General features: G+C 38.2%; 1 long non-coding RNA gene across 1 annotated transcript in view; it reads left to right on the plus strand.

The window, feature by feature from the left end:
* The first annotated feature begins 506 nt into the window (after nucleotides 1-506).
* The window catches only part of LOC131721883 (uncharacterized), a 33,736-nt gene continuing 14,301 nt past the window's right edge, over nucleotides 507-19,941 (plus strand). Inside the window, exons 1-3 of the long non-coding RNA XR_009319955.1 lie at nucleotides 507-571; nucleotides 3,912-3,961; nucleotides 6,942-7,071. This is a non-coding gene — a long non-coding RNA (uncharacterized LOC131721883). The remainder of the gene's footprint in view (nucleotides 572-3,911; nucleotides 3,962-6,941; nucleotides 7,072-19,941) is intronic.

Genomic DNA, 19,941 nt, shown 5'->3' on the forward strand with positions numbered 1-19,941 from the left:
GGACCAGTTGTTTACTAAACCTTGCTAATATAAATAATAAAAAAAAGATTAAACAGTTTCATTTGTAGTCCTGTAACATGATGGACCTGTCTTAGTGTTTGTTTGTTTTTTTTAATCTAGTTTAATGGGAAGGTCTATTTTTCATTCATAAGATTTGAGTTATAGGGTTTAACCCATACAACCCATATTCTAAAAAACACCATCCCCAACCCTGAGTCTGTTATCCCTCTCTTTTGCTGTATGTCCTTCCTTTCCAGTTGTTATCTTGTTGTCTCCCTGGAGTCTACTGTCTCTGCTTTTAAAACATTTTATTTATTTAACACTCTGCTCATAATATGTATGACTTGGTGTTTTTCTCCTTCACACAACGTCACTGGATCTGCCTATTCTCGTATACACTCCAGAGCTTTACAGGCAGAACATAAATCCAATCAGATAAGCAGTCTGAAAATATATCATCCAATTACCTCTTCTATTTTGGGAGCTGACATCCACCCACATACATGGTTACTGGAAACCTCATTCTGCAAGTATGTGATGAAGCTGTCAAAAAAAAAAAGCTACAGTGAAAGTAAGTACAATTCATAACCAATGGATCAACAAAAACTCTTTAGTTTAATGATGATTTTGTGGTAAAATGTATACCCCCCTGTGGCAATGTGCCCCGCCCCTGTGTGCATATTATGTGTTGTATGTTGCGTGCGTGTGTTAATGTTGGTGTATAGATTGGTACACGGGATATAAACGGGTCTGTGTTTCACGTGTGATTTAAAAAGTGTAGATTTGTATTTAGGCACGAGGAGGGCACAAATCACTTCACGTGCTGGTTAAATATAATATGTGAGCACGGGGTTGCACAGAATTAATTCACGTGCTGGGATTCAAGTGAATAATTAATTAGTAATTGAATCCCAGCACAACAGTATATATAGATGCACGTTTCTTTCACTCGGGGTTTGGGTGTTCGGTGAGTGGAGAACGGGATTGGAGACGGAGGTAATTGTGAATAGTAAAAGTGAATAGTTAGAGTATCTGCTCACCGTGTTTGTTTGTCTGTCTAGTCCGTTTTGTTCGTCTATTTATTTTGGCCTCAAGTTCCGTGCCCTGTGTTTTGTCTGTTCAAACCTTTTATTTTCTGTTCTGTTTATTAAATGCTGAGCGAAAGCATCCACTCAGCTTCACCAAACCACACCTCTCTGTCTGTTTATTTCCTGCTTCTGGTCTGACGCCACCCACTCCGGCCGTCTTTGTGACACCCCCCCTTCAATTATATAATCAGTCCAAAAAAAGCACACTGTCACTGAGTTTGGCAGTTGAAAATACTAATCTTACATGGCTTTTTTGCCCTCCAACCTCCTCTGCCATGAGGGTGAAATACTTGAAGGTGCAGTTATTATGAGTAAAGGTACCTATCATTGAAATGCACCAATATAGTGGAAGAAACGTCAGAACTGACATTATTTTTCTATATATTTTTTCATTCTATTCTAATGTATACACTGTAGTTTTTAATTGTAAAAAGTTGTCATTATGTTAACAATGAAAAGAAAATGTACTGGTACATTATTTAAACAGTTGTAGCAGCACGTGGGGACGTGTAACGCTATATATTTTTTGGAACCCCGCTGCTTACTGTTTAAGCCCAGTCATGGCTGAGGAGATCGACATTTTGAGATTGCAAAGAAAAGAAAAAAAATCATGGCAATTGATTATCATTTATATTAATTTCTGTTAGTGTTTGACTATAAGAGAAATATAAAAATGCTTTGACCTTTGACCCTTTGACTTTTATTTTATAATATAGTCTGTAGTATAAAAGTCAATGTTACAATACGAAAACTTGAGACCACTAGGGTCCAAATTCAGCTTTTACATCCGAACAATTGTCCTAACAATTTGTAACTAAACACACCCCAAACAATAAAGAAACACCATTAGTCTTCTAGTATCCCACAAACCACTGTATAAGAAAGAGTTGACTGATCTAAAGACATTTATTTGACTGACTACCTAGGAAACGGGATCATCTGATTGTAAACCTCATCAATGGGCTCGGCAATGTGCTTAAATTCTGTATTTCTTTCTAGAAATGGCCAGTGTGTTTCACTGCTAAATACTTACTGACCATTGCAATGCAAGTATAGTTTTATAACGTGTACTGTTTTGTACAAGTCACACATTGTTTTGTTACATTATTTATTTTATTTACAGATACCTATTTATTTTATTTACAGATACCTTACCACTGAATACATATTCTATATCATGAAATATATTTTAGTTGCTGCATTTTAATTGAGTATATCTTATATACATCTTAACTCTCTAAACTCAGCCCCATTCATTTCGGTGCACCGGTGCACCAAACGTTACATGCATGTTATTCAGGTACTGTAAAAGCCACCTCATTGTGACAGAGTTCACAGCTTTTTAAAAAAATCATGTTTGGTCATTGCATATTGTAATCATAGATGGCTCAAAAAAACACTGCACTACACCATTGAGCATGAGAGCGGTTCGGGTGTGGGTCAAAATTTTTTTTTTCGGGTCTGAATTTGAATCATCTAAAACATTTTCTGTCCTTTCAATGTACTCGTCTGTAACCCTTTCCCAAATAACGTATTAGAAGGTAAATGTACCAGTATTTCCTACACTAAAGCAGGAGGCGATTAGGCAGGAGCCAGCTGACTAAGCAGTGTTGTTCTCGCTTGTTTGATACGTCGCAAGATCTTTTTTATCACGTCTGCTTAGTGATATTATAAATGCTTGTGAACGAGGTGAAACAAAAAATATAGTGGATAATAGTTTGAGAGGTAAATCAGAAGTGTGAATTTTTTTTGGAATCATAGCGAATGAAAATGATAAACATGTGACTGGATTTGTTGCTTGTAAAACCTTTTTTTTATGTTTTTGTGAACAAAAGCCACAAAACTCTCAGTGTTACTACTGTATTATGCACGGGACATCAGTTCTAAATAATATGGTATTATTAGAAAAAATAAAACATTGCACAAAAGTACATTTGTTTAGTCTATGTCATTGGTTGCAGAAGTTCTTATACGGTCTCATTGGTTAAATACTGTGTTTCACTCCCAGCAGCTGTCACACGCTTTTCAGGAAGCCTGTATTTTTCAATTATATTAAAGGTTTAGTGGAGTAATTTTCCGCTTTTATCTCGGCTCTCCTCTGGCAACACACATGCAGGCACAGCCCTATGCACATGACACGGCACATTTGAAAAACATGCTTTGATGCATTCCGCACATCCCTTTCATGAGCTTCAATAATATGAAAATGGGTGCGAGTTATCCTAATTTAATTACGGTATTCAACATTTACATGTCATGCCACAGGACTCTTCTTTGGCCTCTAAAAAGTGTTAAACCCTTACTTAATTTATCATGAGTCTGTTTAAATCAATCTGCAAACTGCGGATTGCTTGAACTCAGATTTTTTTAATAGTACTGTATATTAACCTGTCTATTTTCCCTTTTATTAATTACTGCATGATTGGCTTGTAGCATTTCAGACTGTAAATATTTACCCAGATGACAAACACTTATGTTTGCAATATATTCCTATTACATGTTAAAAAAGTCACTTTGATATAATAGATCACTCATAAAATGTCACACGTAGATTTATTTTTTTTTGCAAAATTAACTCTTTTGTTTGTAGCTTGACAGATTGTGCACACACACTGCCTAAAGAGTAAATCTCATTTTTCATTTCTTATGGATTTTGATTTGTGTTTATCTTTTTTTTTACCTGCTATCTACATGTTCTGACTGTTTTCAGGAGTCTGCTATGCCTCTTTCCCCTTGATGTCTGGAAATCTTACTGTCGTTCTCAAGTGTCTGTTACCTATGTGCTGCAGCTCATTCTAGTTTTTTCCGCTATTCTCTCATTAGCTGTGAACCCAGCCTGAACATCTACAACTCCACCTTGGGGTTTTATCAAGGTCAGTAAACACTGAGTTATACCATGGGACTTTATCATCAAAGAACGTGTTGCTCTGGGCAAGGGAATAATTAGCTGACAGCTCTTCATTGATTAGAATTACACCAATGTACTGTTTTATAATAAGCCTGGAAAGATAGCATTGTCAAGTATGGTTATGGTCTCTAAAAGGTGGTACTAATCAGTTGCATTTGTTTATCAGCCAGATTAGATTGATTGATTTATTAATATTCTTTGTTCGATGAAAACTAAGCAGGAACAAAGGTATTAACTCACTGTCTTGTTACTTACCAAGAAATGTTGCAGAAAATACATTCACTTGATTTTCTTTCTTTTTTTTGTCAGCTTATTTTAGCGTGCATATATATATATATATATATATATATATATATATATATATATATATATATATATATAAAACAAGATGCCTTTCATAACTAAGTCCAATTTTTGGAGATTTCATATCTGTCAAATGCTTGACTGTGTAATATTCACATCATTCTGTCACTCCCTAATGATTTCTGAAAGACACTGGAGGTGTTAACCAATGAAATGTTCATATCTGTGAGATTCACACTCTAAAATGTATTTATGCTGCTTCCATATGAACGTGTTTTTTTTTATTGTTTTTTTTTTTACAATAACAAGAAACTGTACTTTTTATGGGTGGGGGCAGAATGAGTGTAAAAATACTTATTTTGCACTCACTATACAGTAGTTAAATCAGCCTTTAAACATTTTGGGGTAATTTTAAGAAGTGTCAGAGACTTCTATGTAACCAATATGGTAAAACAGACATACTTAAAGAAAAAAAACATGTTAAGGTGAGCACTGTTGTGGAATTACCACACTGCTACCACCACAATTACCACAATCTTAGCCTTGCTGTAAGTAACATTTTAGCACTCAAACAATATATGCCGCTGGGTTTTACTAAAAAAAAAATACACTTTGGCTGATCTAGCCTCTGTTATACATGTTTACTGCTAGAAACAAGACCTGAGTTGCACCTTCAGAACTTTGGCTAAAGAACTTTGGCACTCCAGATAAGGTCTTGGGTCATTTAGTAATTTACTCTCCAATTTAAACACCATATGAGTAAAATGTATTTTGGGCGAGTAATCTGCAGCATTACCTTGAAGTCATGAGTACTTTCAATACATACTGTACATACTAGGGGTGGGACGGTAAACCGGCACGACGGTATATCACGGATTAAGACAATGAAATTATGAAATCATCAAAAAAAAAAATAATGTGACACCGCGATTATCATAATTACGTCATTACCAGGAATGAAACCATGCAACTGGATGGAATTGTCAACTACTGTTTTATCCAATAAAACATGCCACAGCCCAAGTCAAGTACACCAGAAAATAATGACGACCTTTTCCCACCTGTAAAGAGGGTTACGTTGTCTGCCTGGACATATTTTGGCTACAAAAAGAAAGATGGTGTCGTTAAAGAAGACGGCGCCCCCTATTGTAAAATCTGCAGACGGGCAGTTGCAGCTTGAAGATAAACACCTCAAATCTCTTTAGCCACCTCAAGGAGCATCATCCCATAATCTATGCAGACATTTCCAAAGTAAGCTCAGTGAGGATAATGTAAAAATAATAAGTTAGTGAATGCCAGCTGTGTTTTTAAGCCTAAGTAAAAGATGCGCTTGCAGGTATGATTTGGTATGGCAGGTATATGCAGAGGAAAAATAGCAGTGAACATGAGTACTTTTCCTTAAAGTGTTCACCGACAGAAAATCACTTGAAAAGTTTTGTGTCACTTGCGTATCGGTAAATTAAAAGCAGAAATGCAACCTCTTCTTTTCTGTGTTGCTAATTGGGAATTCTGTTTTGGATATTATTAATAGGTCAAAATTTCTGAGAGAAATTGTCATGGTGTACAATAAAGTACAGGTTATGAACCACAGGTTTGTGTTTGTTTGCACTTTTTCTTTGTTTTAAACTTTTCTTTAAAAAATAGGTTAATACCGTGATATTATGATAACTGGTATTTTTTGGTAAGGTTATACCATGGAAATTTCATAACATCCCACTCCTTGTACATACTTTAATGCTTTCTTATGGGGTATGCATTAACTACAGCCTTACATTTTAACTGTAATGTTACTTTGAACTATTATACAAAAACTTTGTCTCACAATAAAAACAAAAACAGCAATTATTCTTATTTTCTTTATTGACCACAAACAATATGGCTATGAAGCAAATAAACACTTTTTTTTTTAATTCCAACACTGCAGATGGAACATACTTAACAAAAAGCCTGCATTAACATACAATATATTTATAAAGAAATGATAATATTGTATTCCTTACTGACCGTGTTGCTATAGCAATATAAAGCATACTGACTCTCTCCAGACACAGAATGTTGTATTTATTATATAGATTTACCTTCCAAAAAATCGATTAACAGATAGGTAAATTGTTAGGTTAGGTTGCAGGGCACTAAAGATGGTGCAGAGAAATCCAGAATCCAAAATCAAGAATCCAGTCACTTATTCACTAGTCACAAACACACATTTCAAGGAGTGGATTCAACCCTATGTTTTTTTTTTTATTGGAAACCTGGACTTATTAGTCACATGTTTCTGGCAATTCCGAGGCAGGCTACAATGAACTGTCCTGACATTTCTATGATCCATTCTCTGGCTACTACATGCAGTATATTCACAATTGACCATTGAGACGCCAGGAACCAACGAAGTACAAGAAGCTTGATAACATGCGAACTCAAGCTGTGCAGCAAAATGGCTATGCATATTCTTTACGTATTATATTTAAATATCATGCATGATGAAAAAAAAAATAAACCATCTCTGATATCTTGAATGAATGCGATGGGTGTATGAACTGTAAATACGATTTTAGTTTATTTTTGAAGTTGTTTTATACTGAAAATGTACAGATATTACAATTGTTGATTGCATTTTTTTTCATTACCTGTACTTGCTGTAGGCCGTGTGGTCCAGTGGTTAAAGAAAATGGCTTGTAACCAGGAGGTCCCCAGTTCAAATCCTGGCTCACTCACTGACTCACTGTGTGACCTTGGACAAGTCACTTAACCTCCTTGTGCTCCGTCTTTCAGGTGAGACGTAGTTGTAAGTGACTCTGCAGCTGATGATTAGTTCATACACCCTAGTCTCTGTAAATCGCCGTGGATAAAGGTGTCTCCTAAATAAATTAATAATTAATAATAATAAATTAAAACTAAATAATAATAAATCAAAATTTACAAAGTTTAAGCTGTTTTTGTTGTATACAGTATGTGACAGGAGTTAAAGTGTACAGTACAAGCAGCAACTATTGCCCCTCCCCTCCCCTATGCATGTACATTGTTCCCCTTCTAAACTACCACCCCCTCTAAACTACCATTTTTTGGTTGACATAACCTGGCGTCGTAAAGGTGGGAACACTGTTTTAGAGTAGTAAATATAGAATTGTTTATAGAGTTGATTTCCTGATAAAGAAAAAACAATAAAATACCAAGCAGGATCACATAGGAGCAACGATAAGATGGGGTTGGAAACATGAGAAAGATTCCAAGTAAATGTAACCTACCTTTGGCTACTTTTAATATGTAGGTTCGTGTAAGAGGTTTTGGCTAATACAAATGTAAATAAAGACATGCAATATGGTTTTACTTCAAAACAGCCGACATACTTTTATTAAAAGATTGTAGTGCACCATATATTGACATTTAATTCTTGTCGAGAATCACACAGAAGATTTGTCATTACTTAGTTGATACCACTGTCCTTAGTTTGAGTTTATAGAGAGTGGTTTGATTTTCATTCCATTATGTAGAAAGTCCAAAGTAGAAAAGAGTCCAAAACTAGGGACTGTAGATTCTTCTTTATTCAGTAGGTCTTCAGAAAAGGTTAGGTCACCATTCCTTACAGTCAATTTTCAAACTCCAAAATAAAATAAAATCAGACCAGGGCTCTTAAAAGGAAACATCTTTGTTTCAAAGTTAGTTCTTCTGGGGGGAAATGTTCTTACGCAAGTTTCTCAGAGTTGTAAAGCTCTTCAGGATGTTCTGCATTCAGCCTTGCTCTCTCACACACCTATTTATCTATTGCTTATCAATCTCCTCGCACTGTCAATCAAAGGCGGAACTTCCTGTTAACTCCTTCATTGCCTATCCTAAATGTGTATAGATTTAATATGCCCTGAATTGCATCCAGGCTACATAAAGATATGCAGTGCACAATAAATAGCCATCAATGCATATATATTGCAGGCCCATACCGTACTGGTACCTCCTGTGTAGATGCTGTCTCCATTTCTTTCGCTCCAATAAAATATATGAAGGTAATTTCATAAGGGTCATCTTTCGTTCTTTATTGACCAGCCTGCAAATGGTTACTCACTTTTGCATCTATAAATGTGTCTATAAGTATGATTTAAACAAGCTAGTGACACCTAAGCTTGTGCATGATTGAATCACTGTTAATGAAGCCATGGATCTGTTTATTTTACTTTATAACTGTTGTTTTTCTCCCTCGCAGTAAAAACATTTTATGGGCCCAGTTATACAATGTCTCTTTATGGCCCAATATTGCAGTAGAACTTACACAGATGAATGAAATCTGCCACATCCTATTTTCAAGCTAAAAATTACTACCCTGAATGTGACAGCCAGCATATTTCCACCACTAAAACATTAATGAATCTACATAGGTAAATTAGTCTATGCCACTCTGTCTTCATAAGCAGCTGATTCAATAAATCACAATGAAGAAACAGCTGGTCTATTACAGGACTATGCTGCAGGCAACAGGAACCTAATTTGCATATTAACAGACATTTGTCACAATAATTTCTGTCATGGCGTTGTAAATGTTAAACATGATTAATGCCAGTAGATGGTTAGGGTGACTTTTTTATTACATGCATCATAAAACAGACTTGCATGAGGCAACTGGCGAGGTGATTCTACATTTTTTAAAGGATTTAGCACCCAATTAGTAAATTAAAAAAAGGTAAAAAATTAAATGAATACGCAGCTGTAGTTTCCTTTGGAATAAATGTTTTCATACTATCTCCTGGACAATATTTTAAATCATGAAAGAATGAGCACAGCAGTGCAGTAGGCTCTGATTTAAAAAACAGCAAGATAATAATTTTGATTTAATGGTGTGTGTCTAAGGATGTTGTACATTGTTCTGTTTTGTATTTGTTACTAAATACAGAATGATTAATATTTCTTAGGTGAAAGCTTTTATACTGTGACAAACCAACAGATGACAGTGCTGAGCACCCCATTCTGTTCAATAGGGAAGCAAGGGGAAGTGCTGATTGGTTGATGGTGGAAGTTATGCAAAGTAGGGGAGCTCTGAATGTTTTTTGGGTGTTCTGATGGAAATGGGAGGGGGCGCTTACCCAGCTGAACAACGGCACCCGTTGGTTATGTGCAATACCCCAGCCACCTTCGAGCAGCTGGAGGCTCTTAGAGGGATCCAAAAGATCAAGTACCTTCTATCTGGATGACCTGCTGGTCCACAGGACTTCCTTTAAAGGCACGCTGTTCCACCTATGGAAGTGACGTTGGGATCGGGGCTGTCCTTTCACAGGAATCCGGCCTTCTGCCATGGATAGCTGGCCCAGTGGATTGAAAGGCTCCAGCAGTATCACTTCACAGTTTGCCACTGAGCCGGCAAGCACCACACTGTAGGAGGCTGTGTGGTCCAGTGGTTAAAGAAACGGGCTTGTAACCAGAAGGTCCCCGGTTCAAATCCCACCTCAACCACTGACTCATTGCGTGACCCTGAGGATGTCACTTAACCTCCTTGTGCTCTGTCTTTCGGGTGAGATGTAATTGTAAGTGACTCTGCAGCTGATGCATAGTTCACACACACTAGTCTCTGTAAGTCGCCTTGGATAAAGGCGTCTGCTAAATAAACAAATAATAACACCGACAGGCTGTCTTACCGGCCGAGTGCTGAGGTGGGCTGTCGGTTCTATGAACTTCGGGAATAGAGGGAAGCGGCCCAGTGTGCTGGTAGTGGCCTTTGACTAGGGGATGACCTGTGAAGACTGGAGGCAGTTGCAGCAGGAGGACAAGAAGGCGGGCCTGTACTACACTGGAAGGAAGCTGGTCGGGGGCCTGTGTGGAGTGAGGCAGTTGGGATGGCCATCAAGGCACTGTGGGCACAGTGAGACACCTTACAGATCCGTTCTGGAAGACCCGTCCAGACGTCGGCTCACCCAAGGAGCAAGTGGCTATAGATGTGTACTGGCCAATACCCACCACAGAAACTGGCAAAGTAATCCTGGTGGCCATGGACTACTTCACAAAGTGTGACTTTGAGGTAGGCTTTTCAGGTGAGCTGCTGCCGACTGGGGTTCCACAAGACCTGCACTACTCCCCTCTACCCCCAGAGTGAGGGCATGGTTGAGCAGTTGAACCACAGCTGAACATTTTTATCCGGGAACACCACTGTATACGCCGGTGGATTTGATCTTTGGACAGACGGACCCGGATGGGGACCTCACACCAGCAGGGCCGGAGTACATCCACCACCTGCAAGACCGCCTGGATGCCACACACCAGTTTGAAGGGAGCACATTGTAGAGGCCCTGTGAGACAAGAGAAGGGTACAACCTCCACTGCAAGGTATAGGACCTCGAGCTGGGATAGTGAGTGTGGCTCTACGTACCCAAATGACAGGGAGGTGGTCGACGCTCTCCAGCTCTCTGATGTGGTGTACCAGGTCCAACGCGACGGCATGTGATGGTGCACAATGCCCCCAGCGAGGATCATACATTGCTCTTACCCTCAGTGATGACTCCTCTTAGGCCCGCCAGCACTACCGGGACAGCCACCCCCTAGATGGCAACAAGCATCCTGAGAGGAGCGAGGCGCTGACATTGGAAGCCTCTAGACTTTGTGGTGAGTAACTGCCGCCAGGAGGGGTGCATGAACTACTACCATTCTAGTCAATGGGTAAGTGAGAGGGAGTGCTAATTGGTTGACAGTGGGATTTTATGCAAATTGGGGCAGGGGGGCTGTAGAATGTTGAATTGGGAAGCTTTTGGGGGGTTTATGGGATGTTTTGGAAGGGGCACATAGTGAATCATACAAGTCTTCCACCCAGTGCGGGTTGGTGCCACGTGGGAGGGTGTTTGTAATTAGGCTTCCAAGCTGGCTTGGGGAGCCTATTGTTGTTGTAAAGATTTTTTTTTTTTTTTTTTTTTGTATTATTGTCATTTTTCCTCCCAAAACTTTAAACTGTTACTGTTCGCACGTGGTGTAACCAGTCAACATGAAACTTGGGAGGTATCACTATGTGTAGATTACAGTTCAGATGCAAAAAAAAAAAAAAGTGTGCTCCTGTGTCAACCAAGATGGTGGCCTGATCCATTTTTTGGAAAAACTTTTCAAAATGTTCTTCTTGGGAACCGGTGAACCATTGATCTGAAACTTCGCATATGTCATCAACAGCAGAAGTTGCTGCAATAAGTTTTACTATTAAAATGGCTGCCACCACTGTCGCCAAAATGCACCCAAACATCAAACTGCTTCTGTTTGCAAACCTTTTAACCAATTAACTCCTACTTGGTAGGCATCAGGGTTAACCAGTACGAGCGCTAGACAACCAATAGCAGCGCTATACAAGAGTGCATGTCTAATGACATGTGGTGAATAAAGTTTGGTTGAACTTGAACTCCAGTCGGTGTTGTGCTTAACAAACGAGACCATCCTGGGGACAATGGAATTCTAATATCGCAAAATGGTGTTCTTTCATAAAACAAGATGGCGGCCAGACCTACGTTTCGCTCTTAAATTTAAAACCGCTTCAGTTGAAAAATTGTTTATTTGACTCCAAAGTTGACAAGCATCATCCCTGTGTCAACACAACTGACTTTTTCAAAAGTTGTGTTTGTGCGTAAACCAATATGGCCACCTGACACATTTCAAAATCATCTGTCAAATGTAAAACTAGCTTATATCTCCTTACAAAGTGCATATATGTTAATGGTTATTATGGAACACATATAGGAAACCATATGGGCAGCAGTGTGGAGTAGTGGTTAGGGCTCTGGACTCTTGACCGGAGGGTCGTGGGTTCAATCCCCAGTGAGGGACACTGCTGCTGTACCCTTGAGCAAGGTACTTTAGATAGATTGCTCCAGTAAAAACCCAACTGTATAAATGGGTAATTGTATGTAAAAATAATGTGATATCTTGTAACAATTGTAAGTTGCCCTGGATAAGGGCGTCTGCTAATAAATAAATAATAATAATAATAATAATAATAATAATAATATCCAAAAATGACCTTGCCTGCGACCTTTGACCTCTCCTTAAGTTAAGATGTAAAACTAGCTTATAACTCCTTACAGAGTGTATATAGGTTAATGGTTACTATAGAACACCGATAGGAACCCATACATGCTCTATCCAAAAATCACCTTGCCTGTGACCTTTGACCTGTCCTTAAGGTTAAATGTAAAATGAGCTTATAACTCCTCACAGTGTGTAGATAGGGTCATGGTTACTATGGTGTTTAAAGTTATAAAGCATTGTGAGATAATGAACTAATGCAGTATTTTGAATTAAAACTGCTCCACAAAACTGATCTGTCGCTGACACTTGTGCTGCAATGCTACAGCTTGCCAAAATGTCCAACTGGTACTGAGCTTGGAAGCCGTAAAACTGCCTGACAGTTCTAGTTTTTGTTTATTATTCACCAGCATGGACTGGAATGTTGTTCGGCATGAGGGAATGCTCCCGCATAGCCTTTGGACGGCTAAGTTGGTTAGAAGCAACCATAATAAAGTGATAAGTGCCTAAAATAGAATGTACTACTCTATTTTAGTTAGCAGTTGTGTATGCACCCAAGGACAAGGAACTATGTGCTTTTTATTTCTGTGCCAGAATTCACTGGCCTTTTCTGCGTGTGTTTGGGGGCGTATGAAAACGCTTGAGACAACATACTCAAAATGCAGAAACATCTGTGTGAAAGGAAACTACTGCAAAATTAACACCTATGGGGAGTTATGAAGGACAAGTGAGAGGGTGTGTATGTGATGGTAAAGGGATTCTGATAAGGTAATTAGTGGCAGTGGACTGCATGAAAAAAGTCCCACCAAAACCAGTGGCTGGTTCATAACGCATCATTTAAAACAAAGAACATGGAAAAAATCCAGTCAATAAAAATAAACACATTAACTTGTTTATATTATTTTATTTTAAGTATGGCAGAGGAATGAAAACATTTTATGTTTCACCATTCCATATTTTATCTGCTTTCTGTGCTTACTTCTGAACAAGCTGTCAGTCTCTGTGACAGTAATTTTGGTGGAGTGTCTACTGCATAGTGGTATCTTGGAAGATGTGTATTACTGTACTAAAACCACCCCAATAATACTGTAGCCTAGTTTTTGTCACAGCAGTAAGTTATATGCTGTAAAAAAAAATAATATCATTCATTTAAATTTCAAAACCTGTTTTAAATGAGGAAAATTGCATTGCCATTTACAGGATGATCATCCTGAACATGATGGAAACCTAATGTTTTGCTTAGTTCAGAGATTGCTGTGCTAATGGTCTCTCCTCCTTCCCCCCTGGATTGTCTCTCTATCTCTGAACTTGGAATTGACAGTCATTACTGTCCTATTGGAACCAGCTGAGTCAATATATCTTTTTTACATAGAAAGCAAATGTTCAGAGTATGAGTAACAGCAAAATTCCTTATGTATTACCCGTACACAGAAAAAAGTGCCATATTCATTATGGATATTTGTTTGTACTTGTTGCTCTGCACGGACCTACTTATTTGTAAGTCCCCATACCGTATGGTGTCCTCGATGCAACAGGACCATTGGGGAATTGATAATTCTCCATTTTATATCATAAAGGTAGCTGTTTTCATTGGTAACACTGAACAATATGCAAATACACCATCTTTATGACTCATTCTCATTCTCTGTACAGCAGCTCTTGTAATTGAGACAGAGCGACCAATAGAAATACATTATTTTCATGATTTTACACTTATCCCCACTGCCAAATTTAACCCATTATAATTGAGGCAATGACAAAACAAATTTAAAAAGTACTTTAAAATAGTTTAAATAAAATGCAAAACATTTGATACTTAAATATAATTATATATATATATATATATATATATATATATATATATATATATATATATATATATATATATATATATATAGTATAAACATAAGAAAGTGTACAAACGAGAGGAGGCCATTCGGCCCATCTTGCTCGTTTAGCTTATTGATCCTAGAATCTCATCTATCCTTAAATATCCTTAAATATCTCTTTTCATCCGTGAATGTGCATAGGTCTGTATGAAAAGGTTTGTGGGAATGTACTGTATGCAGGAGCCAAGCACTCAATAAATAATGCTCAAGTATAAAGAGTAATTGAATGGCAGACGTTTTCAGATTGTATCTGTTTTTTGAAAACTGGTATCTTTATTCAAAACACATTTTCACACATGTTTAAACCCTATCAATAGTTTAAGTACAGACAGCAAATCAGCTGGGTATTAGTGTGTCTGATCTTGAAAGATTAGCTGTTACTTTAGTGCTGTTATAATTGATCAAAGGGATGATTTAAGTTCCAGCATTTCAGCAGTCTTTACCCTCTTTTGTGTGAACTGAAATCAATGTCAGAGTATCGCATTTAAAAGAAAAAACATCCGACATGCGGGAGATGGATGTGTTGTGATGGTTATGACCGCTAACTTTTCTTGTCAAAAGATTCACAGTTTTGTGTAGCTTATTTTAAAAAAAAGAATCCTATGGCTATTTTTATTTTTGTGATTGGGTTCAGGTTGGGTTGAAATACTTGGTAAAAAAAAAACAAGAAAATCTGGATTGCTGTTTTTTCACTCGGGGTCGCTCATTGAGGAGTTACTACATAACATATTCAGTCGTTGCCTTTAATTTCACTATATTTCACAGACAAAATATATTTGATGTGACGCAGTTGTTAAAAGTAATTCATACATGCCAACAGTCCCTATATGGTCGGGACAGTCCCGATTTCCAAGCAAATGTCCCGCGTCCCGATGCATAGGAATAAAGTCCCGATATTTACGCATAGAAAAAAATTCATTTATTCTGCACAGTAGAGTTAGTGAAAACCACACGCTGTGCTCTTCGTGCGGCTGACACATCTGCTGATCACTAACTTACCGGTATACAAAGGTAAGAATGCTTCATTGTGTCTGTGTTTACTGTCATGCTGGTCGTGTGGTGTGCTGTTGAGGGGATACGTCTATTATTCTATATGTTGTTTGCTTATGACCCCTCCCATGTGTATGATGCATATAAAATGTACAGTAAAAACAGATTAACCTGTTTTGAGATTATTCAGAGCAATCAACAACAATGTACTTTTGATAATCGTGAGGAAGCACTGCTGTAGCTCTATGCCCTTTTGCTAGTTGGCATTTTTTCATAACAAGTTTCATTGTCCCTTACTTTATATGTTCTGAAGTTGTGCGATAAGCATTTCTTACTATCATACTTGCAACAGGATTACAGGAGATAATAAAGTGTATTTCTGTCTCAGTAATGATGAGACAGAAATACTTGATGAACGATGTTAGTCATACCAAATTGGCACTGGCCTACCCCCACCAGGCATTCCACTCTGAAGTGCCTTTCCATAATCTAGAAAAGTGTAGTACAAGGACGGTACGATGACATCACAATTCTAGAAAAAGAACGTTCCATTCTGGATGCCAAAAGTTATTGTAAATACAGCCAATTTAGAGAAAACTAACAAGTAACAAAACTTAAAACAATTTACTATTTATTTTAATTAAAACATCGTTGTCAACTGTATGACAAAAGAAGGTATCCACTTTGTTAAATAGTTGAATGTACGTGTATGCGTAAAATGATAATATAACATTTCACCACAATATCGAAATGGTATTTATGATGCAACACACACATGTGCGTTTTGTACCCTGCAGAATTACAGATTTCAGTTTGCATATATTTCCATTGTGAATGTTGTGTACATGCATAAGTACATCAACATTTCTAACACAGATACGATATATATTGATTTTGAGAGGTACAGTACAACATACCTTCATTAGGAAAATGAATAAAAGTGAGATATGAAAATAAATGCAGCTTTTCTACTTGTATCATTAAAATGATTACACACAGTCTGTGTCCTCTGCCTTGCTCTCTGTATTATGTTTAAGTATTGGTTTGGGTTAACTTTGTCAACACCTTTTAATTTTTAAGACTTAAGTCATGTCCCCCCCAATTCTTCCTTGTTCCAGGCTAAATAGATTCAGTTCTAGAAAAAAAATGTGTATCTTCAGAGAACAAAACTGTTAAAATAAATAAATAAAAATGGAAATGTTAATAAGAAATTAGAAAACTAGGTTAATAAGAAATGAAGAAACCAGTTTGGCAAGGTTTTGATCATTAAAAATGCAGCTTTGGAAAGAAAACATGTTTTATTAAATGTTATTCGTGTTCTAAAAACTTTAACAAGCTTTGGGGGGAACACGCAGCTGCCGTTTGAAAGGGGCTCAGTCCCCTACTACTATTTGAGAAACTGGTACGTATCCAGTTCGTTCTGGGTTTAATATGCAGGAGCATTCTGAAAATTCTGACATTAAAATAATAACTGCATTAACAATCAGCACAAGAAACTGCCAAAATAACTTGGTGTTTGTCTTAGATGTTCACAGACAGCTTTCCTGCCCCGCATCTGAACTAAGCATGCTGAGAAAGAAACAAATCAAGCACACAATTAATGAGTGCAGTTGAAAAATATATTATAAGGCAGTGGTCAGCAAATGGTGACCCGCGGACGTGTGTCGTCTGGCCCGCGGTAGCCTCCTTGGCAGGGCTGTATCAAGGGCGGAGTTAGAGTGGAACTTCATTGTAATATTGCTGCAAGAGGGCTGTCATGGGGAATTCCCCATATAATCTACATATATAGTAGCGACGGGGCAAACACAACAAAATGTATACTGTAAACATAATGTTTCCTGTGTGGTCCTCTGATGTGAGTGGGTGCATGAGTCTGTTTCGCCGGCTAATCTCTCTAGCAGCCTGCCTGCATGTCAGTTCTGCGTGTGTGTATGAATGTGAGTGGATATCGATGGACCAATGGGTGATGAGTGGGCAGAGTCAGCGTCCATAAAAGGGTATGCTGCGTGCCAATTGAGTGAATTGAGTAGAGCAGGGAATATGAGACTGTAAGCGAGAATAAATTGGCCCTTTGAATAAAACAGCGCGAAAACGATTTGATAAAAATAAAAAAAGCAGTTTTACTGCTTTTGCTGCACCCTGTTGTCTGTCTCTTCATTGACCGCCAGAACCTCCGCACATAGCCGGCCGCTACAAGATAGTTCTTGCCACTAAGCCAAAAATTAAGTGTTTTGCAATATTGATTCCAAAGTACTTGCTGATTGTGAGATAATACATTTGTATATCAGGTTTTGCATACGATGACATATTGAATTCAATCAATCAATCTTTATTTTATATAGCGCCTTTCATAGTGGACCACCATCACAAAGTGCTTTACAAGATGCAGTAGCAAGAAAATCCATAATACTTTAAATACGGAGAAATGTATAATACATTATACAGTAAAAAACAATGCATAATACATTAAATACAGTGAAAAATGCATAATATGTGATATAGTAGCATAATACATGAAATGGTAGCAACAACACAGCAGCTAATAGCAGATATCAGGCTTAAAGAGCATGGAAAGCAAGAGAGAACAGGTGGGTCTTGAGAGCTGATTTAAAGTGAGCGACGGTGAACAGTTAGTCTAGACGACTTCCACTTGCGCTCAAGCTTGTGGCAGGCAGACTTAAGCAATCGAAGTTCTAGGGTGTACAATGGGCAGTTAGAGGGGATGAAGAGACACATTCAGAGAGTTTCAGAGGATTCAGCAGATTCTTGGGACGGAAGGGGATAACAGTATCGGTAGTGGAGGAAGTATTATTATTATTATTATTATTTATTTCTTAGCAGACGCCCTTATCCAGGGCGACTTACAATCGTAAGAAAATACATTTTGCTTAGGAAGTAGCAGGGAGGTTAATATTAGCAGATCCAGGATGTGTCCTCGGGTGTGAGTAGGGACGTTGACAGATTGAGAGAGTCCAAGACAGTCCAGAAGCGTGTTGAAGTCGGTCATTAGGGGGGAGGAAGGCAAGTCATCATGAATGTTGAAGTCACCTAGGAGTAGGATTTTGTGAGTAGAAGTGCAGACGAGGGAGAGGAATACTGAAAACTCTGCAATAAAAGCAGAGTTGCTCTTGGCTGGACGGTAGATAACAGCAAGGGTAAGGGACATGGGAGAGGGGAGCTTGATGGCGAGATACTCAAATGAAGAAAAGGCAGGCAAAGAAAGAACTGAGGAAACGAGCACAGAATTAGCAATAACAGCAGTGCCCCCGCCTTGGCCAGTGAAGCGAGGTTTAGCAAAGAGGGAATAGCCCTTTGGTGTGGCTAGATGCAGCGAGTGCATGTCGTTTACAGTGCAGCTAGACAGAGAAGATCAAGACTGGCAGCAGTTATAAGTAATGAAAAGCAGTGATTTGTCAGTCAGAGAACAACCATTGAAAAAGGAGATTTTCAAGTTTGTAGCAGGCAGCGTAGGGGGAGAAGGAGTTAGTAAGGGTATGTGCAGCAGGTACTTACCAGTGTTCATTCTGGGAGTGGAGAATGAGCGAGCCTGCTCTGTACGAGGGATCCAGACGTTAGGTGTCAAGGTAGGAATGAGGCCTCTAGTAGCCATTGGGAGGGATTTGGAAAAGGTCCTCACTCCACCTGTCCTCGCTCTGACTGCCACAGCTCAGACTGCCCTTGAACAAGTGGCCCTTAGGCTGGCTGGCACTTAGAAAGGCTGCCGTTCTAAGACACTGTTCGCCAATTTATACTGTCCTGCAGGTCTAGAGCTGGTCCAGTTTACACGCTATCAAAATTCACTTCAATCTACCACAGCTGTGAACACTTTAGAAAATTAAATTACTTCAACCAGCTGATGTAATTACCTCAGCAAACAAGCATTAAAAAGTTACTTATCAAATCACTATTTTCTTCCTTCCGACTGCAAACAGCAACAAAACCGCATACTAAGCAGGTCAGTCGCTTGAATCAGCAATCGCTATTTTGTTCCTTCAGACTGGAAAAAGCAATACAATCCACGTACAAGCAGGTCACTCGCTTAAATAAATTTACATTTAAGTCTCGCTGTGGTACTTTAACCTTCATACACAGGAATGCACAAAAACATAAAAAGTAAATTAAAAAGTAGCACACATTTTTATTTTAAATTCTTGATTGTGTTTTGTTCATTGCGTTTCATTTATGCCTGGCTATGGTATGGAACCCTCATACACAGGAACGCAGAATAACCTTTTATTTATATATTTTTTATTTTTATTTTTTTAGTAGCATACATTTGTATTTTAAATGCTTCATTGCGTTATAACAAATTCAATGAGAACAAAACGCACTTTCCTTTTGCGATCAACTTTAAAACATCAGGTGTGAGTGAGGCAGTCCTCCAAAAATGTACGCGCCCCTCATTATTTTGTTGAAATACCAACTCATACAATATGTCACTCAAAACCACTTGACAAATGTGGGGGACACCGGCTGAACAGCTGACATTTGAGTTACGTTTCACTGTCAACATATCGGAATGTTAAAGTAAACAAATTTGTCTCTTAATAGATGCAACACAGATGCTATATTATTTTTACTGATATGTATTTGGAGTTACTTTATTCTTTTTTGATTTGTTTTCAACCAGCCACAGTTTTTTTTTTTATTGATGAGCCGGATGCCGGTGAAACAATTTAATCTGCAGTTTTTTTTCCACCATGGAACAGATATCGATACATTGGGTCGTATATGCAGGTAAAGATTATTGATGCAGCATTGCCGACGGGAATGCAGTTAAAGCTCATGT

Source organism: Acipenser ruthenus, chromosome 3 (assembly GCF_902713425.1).
Source record: "Acipenser ruthenus chromosome 3, fAciRut3.2 maternal haplotype, whole genome shotgun sequence".
NCBI classification, from domain to species: domain Eukaryota; kingdom Metazoa; phylum Chordata; class Actinopteri; order Acipenseriformes; family Acipenseridae; genus Acipenser; species Acipenser ruthenus.